This window comes from Hibiscus syriacus, unplaced genomic scaffold (assembly GCF_006381635.1).
Source record: "Hibiscus syriacus cultivar Baekdansim isolate YM2019G1 unplaced genomic scaffold, ASM638163v2 tig00112230_pilon, whole genome shotgun sequence".
In the NCBI taxonomy this organism is placed as follows: domain Eukaryota; kingdom Viridiplantae; phylum Streptophyta; class Magnoliopsida; order Malvales; family Malvaceae; genus Hibiscus; species Hibiscus syriacus.
Window position 1 is genome coordinate 453,853 of NW_024063275.1, and position 15,244 is coordinate 469,096.

Sequence of the window (15,244 nt, forward strand, 5' to 3'; positions counted from 1 at the left end):
TTCTTCATCATGGTCATTCTCATCAAATTGTTTTTTTTCCTAAAAATACGACGCTTAGTCGAAAAAATTGGCTCTATGTTCATATCTAATGCAAGACTTTTAGCAATATCTATACTAGCTTCAAACCCCTTATTTCAATAGTTTTCAAAATTAACATAACGTTATGATGAGAACAGTAAATCAATAAGAAATAAGTTTATGGGCTCTACTTGTAATTTAGTTTATTAATATTTATGGGTCATGCTTTTAATTTAATATATTAATATAATTTTTAACATTATGATGAGAAAAATAAATCAATAAAAAATAAGTTTATAAACTCTCTTATATTAATTAAGAAAATAATATATTAATATTTATGGATCATATTTTTAATTTAATTTATTAAAATATAATAAATTAATATAAATTAAAATTATAGACCCTGGGCGGGTGCCCTCTCGCCCCTGCCCAGAGCCGGCCCTGTCTACAAGGAAACTTCAAAAGGCAACCCAATTTTGTAATCTTCAAAAACCACCACTTATTTTGTCTTCCCTGTCCATCTTATTTTGCTCTCTGTGAATAAAACTAGAGCCCGTAATATTCTTTTATTCTTATAGCTCTAAATCCAATCACCTTTCCTTGTTTTCAGTACCAATCTACATTGCCTTCTTCTTCACCTGCTTATGATCTATATATAGCATTCAAGGTGTTTTTGTTGAACTTGTAAGAACTGGGTAGTCTCTAATTTTGGTTTACTTAGAAAAAAAATGGGTTTTGAGTGATGCTATAGCAGTTTATGATGGATCTTGAAGGTGAAAGTGTTACCCCCAAGAGTCCAATCAAGGTAAGATAAGTGGTAAAGATTAGTTCTTTTGAATTGTTACTCTCTTCAAAGTCTCTTTTTTTTCATTGATTTTTGTTGTTGTTCTTGCAGAAGAAGGAATCATGGAAGACAGTGTTGAGTTTAGCTTACCAGAGTTTAGGTGTTGTTTATGGAGATTTGAGTACTTCTCCTTTATATGTATACAAAAGTGCTTTCGCTGAGGATATTCATCACTCTGATACAAATGAAGAGATTTTTGGGGTTTTATCATTTGTGTTCTGGACATTGACATTGATGCCATTACTGAAATATGTATTTATTGTGCTTAGAGCAGATAACCTTTGCTTTATATTCATTGCTCTGCAGGCATCCTAGGGTCTGTTCTTTGCCCAATTGTCAGCTTGCAGATGAGGAATTATCAGAGTACAAATAGATGGGGTGGCTTCAAATAATCGGAGTCTTTTGGGTTCAAGTTTGAAATCAGCTTTAGAGAAACACAAAATATTGCAGAGGCTTTTGCTTGTATTGGCTTTGATTGGGACTTGCATGGTCATTGGAGATGGGGTTCTCACACCTGCAATTTCTGGTACATTTTCAAACATAAAATTTGGGTTTTCATTCATTTTTCCTGGTATATTTTTAAAGATAAAATCTGGGTTTATACTTAACTTGGAAATTTCTGGGTTTCTGCAGTTTTTTCAGCCGTTTCAGGTCTGGAGCTTTCCACGTCCAAGGAACAACATCGATGTAAGTCCTTAAATTAGAAGCCTAATTCTCATCCAAGTCCGTATTTTGTTTGATGTGTGCACACAAGGATGATTAACTGGTTATCAAAATTGCGATAAGTGTCTTGCATTAAAGTGGGGTCCCTCATAAGTTTCCTTGCTTTAACAAAACTCCATTCACCATCAAACTTAATAAATTATGCTTAAATACATAATGTGGAAAGCCAAGTTGATTAGCTTTTTGTTTGTAAATAGAAGGTGAAACATGTGGTTAAGAAAAGAAGTTTAAATTTTATAAATCAGAAAATTATTATGGAAAATTGTCAATTTTCATATGTTAATCTGTCGTTATAAGGCCAGAAAAAAGGTATGTTTGGTAAAGAAAAAGAGTCGGGATAAACAAAACTACATATGTTAGTTAATTCGATTCAAATCATATCTAGTATTTTAATTTTTACATCAATATTCGTGTGTGTGTGTGTGTATATATATGTATGTATGGATTTCATTCATCACCCTATTATGCAGGACTTCCTTTTTAGGTATAGTCAACCTGAAAACCATGGCTGAAATTTCCGCATAAGAGATTTAACATGAAGCACTTTCTAATGTATTTTGGTATTTTCTTCGAGTATTTTGAAAAGTATTTATGCTTAACATTTATCTCATACATATCTCGTCATGAATATGAAAGAGTGACTCGGTTGAAATATTGACTGCCGCCACTTAAAATGTGGTCAAATCATCTTACTTTCGAGTGATATACGAACACTTTGATTTCCCAAAATTTCACTGTAATTGGATAATATTGTTCTCATTATATTCCTCTTTATCATGTTTAATTCCTTTTTGAAATTGGCTTACTCTTTTTACAAGTGGGATTTCATCTGTCTCCTTACATCCTTTGCTTGCTAGAATTTTCTTTTATGGCTGACGTACTCGTTTGAGCTTCCTGTCATGGAATCATAATTTTAATAAAATATCCTAACAAGTTGATGTCAGGTTTAATGTAATTTATTTCAAAAGCTCAAACTCAAAATATTGCTTATGTGCTTTAATATTCTGTTTCCTCAGAGTTTATATGATTCTGCAGATGTTGAAATCCCAGCAGCTTGTGCCATTCTGATATTTTTATTTGCCCTACAACATTACGGGACACATCGAGTAGGGTTCTTATTTGCACCAGTGGTGGTAACATGGCTTTTATGCATCAGTGCCATCGGGGTGTACAATATTTTTCATTGGAATCCCCATGTTTACAAAGCTCTCTCCCCGTATTACATGTACAAGTTCTTGAAGAAGACCCAAAGGGCAGTTGGATGTCGCTTGGTGGGATCCTCCTCTGTATAACAGGTACAAAATTGTATGAAAACTGCATCTCCGAATGTGAGCTTCGATATGAGTACACACACATATCCAACATGTCTCGAGCTTGGTTGTCGTACATAGGTTCTAATGTTGATCTTATTGTTTCAGGCTCTGAAGCCATGTTTGCCGATCTTGGACACTTTTCACAGTTGTCTATCAAGGTAACTTATGCGACGTTTCCATGTTTTAGTTTCATAAATGCTGATTTTGGTGGTTGTTTCCCTAACTTATTCGAACTTTCCTGCAGATTGCTTTCACCTTCGTTGTTTATCCATCTCTAATCCTTGCATATATGGGACAAGCTTCTTATCTTTCAAGGCATCATATTCTCGAAACTGACTACCGCATCGGGTTCTATGTTTCTGTACCAGAGAAAATTAGATGGCCGGTTCTGGTTATAGCTATATTTGCAGCAGTTGTGGGGAGTCAAGCCATTATTACTGGAACATTCTCAATCATCAAACAATGCTCTGCTTTGGGTTGTTTCCCAAGGGTCAAAATCATCCACACTTCATCCAAAATCCACGGCCAGATTTACATCCCAGAGATCAACTGGACTTTAATGCTGTTATACTTGGCGGTGACTGTCGGTTTTCGAGACACGAAACGGATGGGAAACGCATCAGTATCATCTTCCACGGATATTGTCTTGTTACAACATGTTTAATGTCTCTGGTTATTGTCTTGTGCTGGCATAAAAGTGTTTTCTTAGCGATATTGTCCGTTATAACAGTTATGCTGGTTACAACATGTTTAATGTCTCTGGTTATTGTCTTGTGCTGGCATAAAAGTGTTTTCTTAGCGATATTGTTTATATTCTTCTTTGGCTCCATCGAAGCACTGTATTTCTCAGCATCTCTTATCAAGTTCCTTGAAGGGGCTTGGGTTCCCATTGCACTTGCTTTAATGTTTTCAGCCATAATGTATGTTTGGCAATATGGCACACTCAAGAAGTATGTGTTTGATTTTCAGAATAAGGTCTCTATCAATTGGCTCCTTGCTTTAGGTCCGACTCTTGGTATTGTTCGGGTCCGACGCATCGGGCTTATACATACCGAGCTTGTTTCTGGAATTCCAGCTATTTTTTCTCATTTTATCACCAACCTCCCTGCATTCCACCAAGTTGTGGTGTTTCTTTGCATTTAATCGGTTCCGGTTCCACATGTGAGTCCTGAGGAAAGGTTTCTAGTAGGAAAAGTAGGTCCGAAGGAATACCGGCTCTATCGATGTATAACACGTTATGGATATCGAGACATTCACAAAGATGATCTAGAGTTCGAGAAAGATCTTATTTGTAGCATTGCTGAATTTATCAGATCAGAGAGACCAGAATGTACTATTCCGACCATAGACTCAGAAAATGACGAAAAAATGACAGTCATCGGGACATCATCATCAAATTTAGTGTAAGAATGCATGAAGATGGTGATGAGGATTCATCTGAAATTGTATGCACTTCAGAGTTACAGATGACAAAGTCTCCTGAAAGGTTGAGGAGAGTGAGGTTCGTTGTCCCGGAAAGTCCGCAGATTGACAATGACACAAAGGAGGAATTGCGGGAACTGATGGAAGCAAGGGAGGCTGGAATAGCATTCATTCTTGGCCATTCATATGTTAGAGCAAAGAAGGATCAAGTTTGATGAAGAAAATTGTGATAAATTTGGGGTATGATTTCTTAAGAAGAAATTCTAGAGGACCAACTTATGCCCTGAGCATTCCTTACGCATCTACACTAGAGGTTGGGATGGTCTACCTGGTATGAGATAATTTTATTACTATCGAGATCTGCACTCAACTTGCATGGCATTGCTCATTTTGGCCGGAAAGCGTCATGGTTGATGCTGAAAAATGGAGGATACCTTGCAGACCGGGTGCGGATATTTACACGTCTTTCTATTTCATCATTTTCTTTCCTCCGCTCTTCTTGTATATGATAGAACATATCTTTTTACAGATGGTAATTTGATTGCAGAATATAAGAGATCATAGTTCATAATTCAGACAGCATTGCATTGATTTCAATAGTAAAAATGATGGTTCTTCAATTCATTTTGGAGACTTATGTATTACATGTGTTTGATATATTCCTCTATGAACATATTCAGCCCTAGTGCAAACTACAAATGGCCTCCAAATGCAAGTTGTTTCCCTTAAAACTTTAAGCTTTCAACGCACCATAGATGACTATATATCAATGCCCTTGTCCACAAGTACTTGGCCCCGGAAGAAAGCTTAATCTCCAGAAGATTGAGAACTTCGAAAACTTCATCCAATCGAAGCACCAACCCTCCTCAACCAGATTTCACAACATGGGGTTGATTATTCGGAGGCAAAGTACGGGCTTCAGGGGTGAAAAACAGTAACGAGAAGGTCAAGAAAACAATGAGGGGGACGAAAGGGAGGGTTGATTTGAGTTTCATGGCCCTGAATGATTTGAGTTTCATGGCCATGAATGAAGGATATGTGTTTTCAAAGGGTGTAAAGAAAAATAATATATGATTTAGGTTTGCATAGGGACATTGCAAGCTTGCATGAGAGTGGTTTATATAGGAGAGTAAAGCTTGGCCCTAGACTAGAAGCAGTGGGAAAATTTTAAGTTCAAACAAATACGAGAAAGGTGACTATGTTGGACTGGAAATTTGGAGGGCCAAACTTTGATCTTTTGGTTTGAAATTAAGGTTTTAGGAAGGTTTAACAATTTTTGGATAAAATATATATTATATCCAAAGCAAAGAATATTACAATCACATGAATATCCAATCAAGATATCAACAAAAGAACAAATAAAATAAACAAATCACCCCTCAACTCCCCAATATGCATATAACCGAGCATCAAGTCGTCCCTTTCACTTTCCATAGACCCTAACTTTTATAACCTGCCTAATAGACTGAACAATAACATCATCAGATTCATTTATATTCCTAAAGCATCTCCTATTCCTTTCCATCCAAACAAAATAAATGAATGCATTCCAAGCAAGGCGAAAAATGGTGACAATAATGGATTTACCTCAAGCATGAGAGCAAGCCCAAGCAACCTCCCCATCCCAATCCAACACTGAACAAGACAGCCCACTCAAGGCGAGAACCCTCTAAATTTCAACCGAAAAAGGGCAGCCAAAGAAAACGTGGGAGCGAGTTTCTGCCACACCATAGCAGAGGGGACAATGACCCGGAACAGTCATGCCTATACGTAAAAGACTATCACGAGTTGGTAGCCTATCCAAGAGAGCCATCCAAACAATAATGGCATGCCTAGGAACATGAAGTGGAAACCAAACTAGTTTTTTCCATGCTACTTTCTCCTTTTTAGTTCTAATTTAATCCCAAATCCTCCTCACCCGAAAAGACTCATCGTCAGCCATCCCATCAAAAACAACTACCGCCTCCTCTCGAAAGGAAAGAGTTTTCCTCAAGCTCCAGCTAATCAACCCCCTCGGCTGGAATGTCACATCATCTTGTTGTTGTACAACGTATGCTTTCACCCAAGCCACCCATAACGAGCCCTCTATTGCAAGTAACTTCCTCAACAATTGGAAGAAACATGCCTTATTCCAACTAGGCAAAACCTTTACACCCAAGCCCTCTTCTAATTTAAGTAAACAAATTTGAGACCAACCAACTTGAGCACCAGATGCCACCATGTCATCCCCTTTCCAAAGAAAGCACAGACGCAACTGATTCACACGATCAATCACCACCTTCGGCAACAGTAGTTGCCGACACCAAAAATCAGTGATACTAAACAATACTGAACAATCAATTCCAACCTTCCTGCATAACTAAGTCTCATTTTTGCCCAAGTATCCAGTTTGATCTTAATGCTGGCAACCAAGCCTTGACAGACTCCCAAGTATTCAGTTTACTCTTAATCATGCCCCCTCTTGAAGCCTGAGCACTCCTCAATTTGGTTCAACTCATCATTTGGAATACCCGAAGCATAAATCTCACATTTTGACACATTCAGCTTGAGGCCCAATCACAAATACAATCGCTCCAAAACACACTGAATACAAAGATCGAGTCTAGAGAACCCCTAACAAAATTTAAGAGATAATCTAAAAAGCAAAGGTAAGTCAAAGGAATCTTCTTGCACTTCGGATGATATCAAAAAATGCCATTCTCCACAACCAAATCCAAGAGTCTTGATAGCACATTCAAGACCAAAACAAAAAGGTAAGGAGATAGGGGATCCCCTTACCTCACCCCCTAGCGCCCTAAAAAAGCCAACCAATGTGCCATTAAAAACCATCGAAAACCTATTTCACAACCTGAAAAAAAAATAAGCAAATTATTGAAATTTGAGGGTCAAATTAAAAGTTTCCAGAACTTGTAGGCCATTTTAGAAGTTGAAGGAAATTTCGAGACCTAGCCCCAAATTTTACCAATTTGTGTCGGCAGGCAATCCCATTAAATGTTGAAATTGGTTTCTGGTTTCAAACCAGAAACCAATTTCACAAAATTTACTCCCTGCCAACCCTTATTCTAAGGTCGATTTCTCTACAATCCAACCACCATTCGTCGATCCAAAGCCACCATCTTGTTCATCGTCAACCGGTGAAGAAAACCCCGTAAACCTCTTGTCGTGAAACGTTGTCTAAAGCTGGGAATTTTGATTCAAAGTTTCAAGGTTTTTTAACACCAACACCGTGAAAATCATCGATTCATCGTCAATCGTTGCTCCGTTTTCGACACCTCCTGCACCATCGTGTTCCTTGTGTCATTCTGAGTCCACCGGTATCCTTATTGTCTCCGCCGTCGCCGAAGCGTGAGGGGGTGAGGAAGTTAAAGTTTCTGACATTTTAAAATCGAGCTCTCCGCCGTTCAAAATTGTGAACCGAGCTTGGTAAGTGTCTCAAAATTCCTTCAACTAATTTTAGGAATTTTTTCGTAATTTTTCAAAGCCCGTAGAACACCGCACGCGCCCCACGCGCTGCCCCTGCGCATGGGGAATGTCCGTCGTCTATGGTAAGTTTGAAAACCAATTTGACTAGACCCGGTTTGACCCGACCCATTTTGATCCGATCTAACCTGACCCAACCCCCCGACCCAAATTAACCCGTTAACTGTTGACTTTGACAAAAAAGTCAAAATTTTTGAAAAGTCATATTTTATGTTTTTCAACATCCTGAGTCCGATTCCGAAGTCTGTTTTGCCAAATTTTGATCCAAAAGCCCCGAATCAAGCTCGTTAACCAAAAAATGCTTAGTATTTTTAGCATTTTTGCTTATTTATTTGAGATATGGTTATGGAAATTGATCTAATAAGATATTTTTATTAAGGTACTCATGTTTCACCTGATCGAGGGTCAATTAGGTCCGGTGTTTTACATTCGTCAGATCCGCCTAATCCGCGTTTTACGAGAATTACTGTAGGTTTTCGTAAATTATTTAAATAAAGAAAGATTATTCATATTAGGATTCCAATATGGATTTTTCCGATTCGTAGGATCTAGCACTACCGCAGACCGTGATTGACAGACTCAGTAATAGGCTTCCTTATCCGATTATTCAGACTGTTACATGTGTGTTTCCTGACGGTGTTACATTACTGTTTTAAACCATCTATCTGAATATTGTTTATTTGATATCTGATTTACCGCATATTTCTGATATGATTTTTGGTTACGATTTTTATACCGATTTTTGAATGATGCTTATCCGACATCTGATTTACCGTATATTACTAATTTGATTTCTGATTTCCGTATTTCTATATATGGTTTCCAAGCATGAAACATTTTCATGTTTTTAAAAGGATTAATCATCGTTTTCACTTGAATACATTCATGTTTATTATTGTCATTGGGGGGTATTGTTGGAGGAAATACCTGTAGGCTCCCCGGCTTTGTGCTCAGAGCCTTACTGGTTGTGCTGGGTGTATGGTTCTGGGGAACCTACAAAAGCAGATTGTGAAAGGATGGCGGTAGTGTTCATGTTATTTTAAACCATGTTACATAAATCGATTTTACTAAAATATTTTATCATTGTGTTTTTATACACCGTATGGAGCACACTGGGCTTTTTAGCTCATTCTGTAGATTTTAACCTTTTTAGATAACGGCAGAACGTAAACTAGTAGACTTGGCATCAAGGGAGTTCGACTACTGCTACTTTTGTAAAATATTGTATTTCTACATGTCTTTCTGCTATATTTTGTTGGCATGTGTTACTACCATCATGATATATTTTGTATTTCTAGTATTTTGATATGTATGTGTTTTATACGTTTTCTAAAATATGTATTAATATATGTTTATTGTATGAATCCTTATTATGGGTAAATTTCATATATTACTGAGACATGGATTTCAATGTTGTTTTAAATATAAAAAGAATTTCTGAATGTGATACGTAATCACCTATAAATTGGCATAACGTCCAGGCTGGGTCTAAGGGGTTACATTTGGTGGTATCAGAGCCTTCGGTTTTAAACACTCGGACTGTGGATGAGTCATAAACTTTGGAATTTTAAGAAATTTTGATATTTTCAAAAACTTGTCACCTTATTTTATGAGTTAATTGTTTTACTCGAGATCCCTGATACTAGTCTGATTTATGTTCAAATTCTTTTTGTAGAGCCTTAGAGATTCATCCAATGAGTGCTGCTAGAGGTCGTAAGTCAGGTCGTGCCCGTGGTCGAGGGCGAGTCACTCAACTTTCTGTCACGATAGATGATACGATGTCACTGTGTGATCCTCCTGCTCTGCAAGTACATCCGTCTATTTCTCATGATGATCAGGTTACTCCTGTGAGAGACCCTCCCGTCACTGAAGACGATGATACTGACATGGATGAAGACGCCATTAATAGAGCTGTCTTTCGCATGTTTCAGAGAACTGTTAGAGTTCCTAGTAATATGACTGCAGTTGAAATTTTGAAGTCTTTGGTCGCTGCTGGTGTAGTTCCATTTGAAGGTATTACTGGTGTACCTCCGACTGACGCTGAGTATTGGCTGGAGGATATAGAGAGAATTATGGATGAGATGGATCTAAGACTTGAGCAGAAGTTAAAGGGAACCCTGGCTATCCTGGAAAAAAAAGAGATTTTAAAATGGCGGCAATCAATTTCTGGTAGTATTCCGAGGAAGCAGTTAACATGGGATCTTTTTAAGACACGTTTTCAGAGTCGCTACGTCGGAGAGAGATATTTGCAGGAGCGACATCAAGAGTTTCAGAATCTGGAGCAGGGTAATATGTCTGTTATGGACTATGAGATTAAGTTTATCAGACTGAGTCGTTATGCTACTGGACTTGTTAACATTGAGTCAGATCGGTGCTTGAGGTTTAAGAATAGACTCGGGTATGAGATCAGACATCAAGAGTTTCAGAATCTGGAGCAGGGTAATATGTCTGTTATGGACTATGAGATTAAGTTTATTAGACTGAGTCGTTATGCTACTGGACTTGTTAACATTGAGTCAGATCGGTTCTTGAGGTTCAAGAATAGACTCGGGTATGAGATCAGGAGTCGAGTTGCTACTCACCGGGAAAGAATTTTTGATGCCTTGGTTGAGATAACCAAGACCATCGAGGAGATCGAGAGAGTGGTATAGAGTACATGAGAGATCGAGATCGAGACCGATTCAGGAGACCTTCTGGTTCAATTGATTCTTTTACACACCCCAGCAAGAAAGGTAAGGATGAGTCTTTTCAGAGAGGCGGTGTGAGTGTCAGGCCTGTGACATCATGTTCTTTAACTGTTCTGCCTTCTAAACATGGTGGTTCTTCTGGGTCGCAACCTTTGCAGACATGTGATCATTGTGGAAGATCTCATTTTGGGGAATACGGGAGGAAATTAGGTACCTGTTTTAGATGTAGTCCAGGCAACCATATTGTAAAGGATTGTCCAGAGTTAACTCATTCAGTTCAGACACCAGTTAGTACTCCTGCTCATACTCAGAGTACTGTTCAGACTCTAGTAGGGAGTCGTAGTCAGGGCAGATCAACAGGATTGGCTAGTAGAGGTTGAGCATCTCAGAGTAGGGGTCTAGTCAGATCTGAGGCCAGACAGCCTACGTTTGTTTACACTGCTAGACTTCGACAAAATCGCGATGGGCCTAATGTGATTACATGTACTGTTACTGTTCATTCAGTTCCATACTTTACATTGTTTGATAGTGGTTCTACCAATTCCTATGTATCACATTCCATTTCTGAGGGTCTGAATATTCCTGTTGGGAATACTGAGAATTCGGTGACAGTTCAAAGTCCCTTGGGCAAGTCCATAGAGTTAGATTGTATTTTTAGATGGTGTCCTATAGAGATCCATGGAGAGATTTTTTTGGCCGAGCTGATAGAGTTACCTTTGGAAGATTTTGATTTTATTCCTGGAATAGATTGGTTGAATAAACATCAAGTTAATCTCGATTGTGAGACCAAGAGAGTTGTTCTGAAGACCCCATATAACCGAAAGATTATAATGATTGGGGAACGTCGTGGATTTCTAAAGAATGTAGTGTCTGCTTTGGTAGCTGAGAAAATGATCAGGAAGGGTTCCGAGGTGTTTCTTACTTATATTTTGGACACTAGGAGTTCTCGATCTGATATTGAAGGCATCCGGATTGTCAAGGAATTTCCTGATGTTTTTCCTGAAGAGTTGCCTGGATTACCGCCGGATAGAGAAGTTGAGTTTGAGATTGAAGTCTATTATGGTTCTACCCCGATTTTAATGGCTCCTTATCGTATGGCCCCAAAGGAGCTTAAGGAATTGAAAGTCTAACTCCAGGAGTTATTGGATAGAGGATTTATTTGACACAATGTATCACCGTGGGGAGCCCCAGTTCTTTTTGTCAAGAAGAAATATGGGACATTGAGACTTTGTATTGATTATAGGAAATTGAAAAAGCTCATGGTTAAAAACAAATATCCTCTGCCCAAGATCGATGATATGTTTGACCAATTTCAAGGGGCTTCTATCTTTTCGAAGATAGACTGAGATCTGGTTATTGCCAACTTAAAGTGAAAGATTCTGATATCCCGAAGACTGTTTTTCGTACTCGGTATGGAAATTACGAGTTTTTATTGATGTCATTAGGGTTAACTAATGCCTGTGTTGCTTTTATGGATCTGATGCATCGGGTGTTTCGACCTTATCTGGACCAGTTTGTAGTTGTGTTCATCGATGGCATACTGGTGTATTCTCGAACTGAAGCATAACATGATGAACATTTATGGATTGTTCTACAGACTCTAAGGGAAAATAAGTTATATGCTAAGTTGAACAAGTGTGAGTTCTCGCTCAGCGAAGTGACTTTTCTTGGACATATCGTTTTTGCTGATGATATTCGGGTGGATCCGAGCAAAGTGGAGGCTATTCTAAACTGGAAGCAACCTAAGAACGTCTCTGAGGTCTGTAGTTTCTTAGGCTTAACTGGTTAATACCGTCATTTCATTGAGGGGTTCTCCATTATTGTAGCTCCTTTGACAAAACTATTGAGGAAAGATGTTCCATTTGTCTGGTTTGAGAACCAACAAGCTAGCTTTGAGAAACTGAAGATTGTTCTAACTCAAGCCTCAGTGCTAATTCAGCCTGAGTCTGAGAAAGATTTTTCTGTCTACAGTGATGCTTCTCACTCTGGATTAGGATGTGTTTTGATGCAAGATGAGAAGGTTTTCGCTTATGCGTCACGTCAGTTAAAGCCACATGAGCGTAACTATCCTACTCACGATCTGGAGTTAGCTGTCGTGGTTTTTGTTTTAAAGATCTGGAGACACTACCTCTACAGAGAAAAGTGTTATATCTATACCGATCATAAGAGTCTGAAGTATCTGCTTACTCAGAAAGAATTGAATTAGAGACAGTGTCGCTGGTTGGAGCTTCTAAATGACTATGATTGTGAGATAGAGTATCATCCAGGAAAGGCCAATGTGGTGACCGACGCCTTGAGTGTAAGGCGATATCATCAGATCTCAGAGCCTTATTTTCCAGCTTGAGTTTATTTGATGATAATAGTCTGCTAGCAGAGTTGCAAGTTAAACCCACTTTGGCCAAAGAGATTAAGGCCAAACAACTCCTTGATAGCTCATTGCTTTCCATTATTGAACAAGTTGAGCAGGGATCGAGTTCAAAGTATACTTTGGATCAGGATGGTATTTTTTGCTTTTACGGTCGTTACTGCGTCCCTAAAGATGATGAGTTGAGATGGGTTATTCTTAAGGAGGCTCATAGTAGTCCTTATGCTATGCATCCTGGCGGGGACAAAATGTATAATAATCTCAAAGAACGCTACTTTTGGACTGGTATGAAGAAGAATATTTCAGTTTTTGTGGTGAGGTGTTTGACTTGTCAGTAGGTTAAGGCAGAGCACCAGCATCCGTCTGGATTGTTACAGTCAATTAAGATTACTGAGTGGAAATGAGAGCGCATTACGATGGACTTCGTTACTGGTCTTCCTCTTACTCATTCCAAAAAGAATTCTATTTGGGTGATTATTGATCGACTCACTAAGTCAACTCACTTTATCCCTGTTGGGGTTAATTATTCTTTGGACAAACTGGCTAGATTGTATATTTCTAAGATCGTTAGACTTCATGGTTTTCCGTTGTCTATCATATTTGACCGAGATTCGAGGTTCACTTCCAGGTTCTGGAAGGCTTTTCACGAGGCTCTGGGTACTCATTTGAATTTTAGTACAACTTTTCATCCACAGATTGATGGTCAGTCTGAGCGAGTTATTCAGGTGTTGGAGGATATGTTACGGGGTTGTGTGATTGACTTCTGTGGTAGTTTGGAAGATTTCTTGTCATTAGCCGAGTTTTCTTATAATAATAGTTACAAGGCAAGTATTCGCATGGTACCGTACGAGGCTTTGTATGGACATAGATGTCGTACTCCTATATGTTGGACAGAGTTGTATGATAGAAAACTTTGGGTCCAGACTTGGTTCGAGAGACTGAAGATATTGTCAGATTGATCCGTGATCGCTTAAGAGAGGTATTTGATAGGCATAAATCATACGCAGATAAGCGATGGAAGGATATCAAGTTTGAGGTTGAGGATCAAATTTCTCTCAAGGTATCTCCATGAAAGAAAGTATTGAGATTTTGACGTAAGGGTAAGCTGAGTCTGAGATTTATTGGGTCGTATCGTATTATAAAGAAAGTCGGACCTGTTGCTTATCAACTTGAGTTGCCACCCCAACTCAGTCGTATTCATGATGTTTTTCATGTATCTATGTTGAGGCGATACTTTCCAGATCCAGGTCACACTATTCAGGTTGAGGAGGTAGAGTCGAGACCTGGTTTGTCATATGAGGAGGATCCTGTTCAGATTTTAGAAAGGGATATGTGAGTTCTTCAGAATAGGCGTAATCCAATAGTCAAAGTTCAATGGAGTAATTATTGCCCCTCAAAAGCTACTTAGGAGACATTGGAGTCAATGAAGGCTCAGTTTCCTCATCTATTTCCATAAGTTAAATTTCGAGGACGAAATTGCTTGTAGAGGGGGAGAATTATCACAACCTGAAAAAAAAATAAGCAAATTAGTGAAATTTGAGGGTTAAATTAAAAGTTTCCAGAACTTGTAGGCCATTTTAGAAAATTAAGAAAATTCAGGGACCTAACCCTAAATTTTACCAATTTGTGTCAGCAGGCAATCCCATTAAATGTTGAAATTGGTTTATGGTTCACAAAATTTCCTCCCCACAACCCTCCTTCCAAGGCCGATTTCTCCACCGTCCGGCCATCGTTCGTCGATCCAAAACCACCATCGTGTTCATCGTCAACCGGTGAACAAAACCCCGTAAACCTCTCGTCCTTAAACGTTGTCTAAAGCCGTGAATTTTGATTCAAAGTTTCAAAGTTTTTTAACACCACCACCGTGAAAATTGTCGATTCATTATCGACAATTGCTTCGTTTTCGACACCTCCTACACCATCGTGTTCCTTGTGTCATTCCGAGTCCACCGACGTTCTTCTTGTCTCCGCCGTCATTGGCGCGTGAGGGGGTGAGGAAGTCAAAGTTTTTGACATTTTAAAATCGAGCTCTCCGCGCGTTCAAAATTGTGAACCGAGCTTGGTAAGTGTCTTAAAATTCCTTATAATAATTTTAGGAATTTTTCGTAATTTTTCAGAGTCTGTAGGACACCTCATGCGCCCCCACGCATCGCCCCTGCGCGTGGGGAATGTCCGCCGCATGTGGTAAGTTTGAAAACTGGTTTGACCCGACCCAGTTTGACCCGACCCGACCACTAGACCCGACTTGACCCGTTGACCTTGACCAAAAAGTCAAAATTTTTGAAAAGTCATATTTTATATTTTTCGACGTCCTGAGTCTGATTCAGAAGTCTGGTTTGCCAAATTCTTACCCAAAAGCCCCAAATCAAGCTCGTTAACCCAAAAATGC

At 38.8% G+C, this 15,244-nt stretch overlaps 1 pseudogene; it reads left to right on the forward strand.

Annotated features, from left to right (window-relative positions):
• Nucleotides 1-472: 472 nt before the first annotated feature.
• On the forward strand, nucleotides 473-4,847 carry LOC120176147 (annotated as a pseudogene).
• The last annotated feature ends 10,397 nt before the right edge of the window (nucleotides 4,848-15,244 follow it).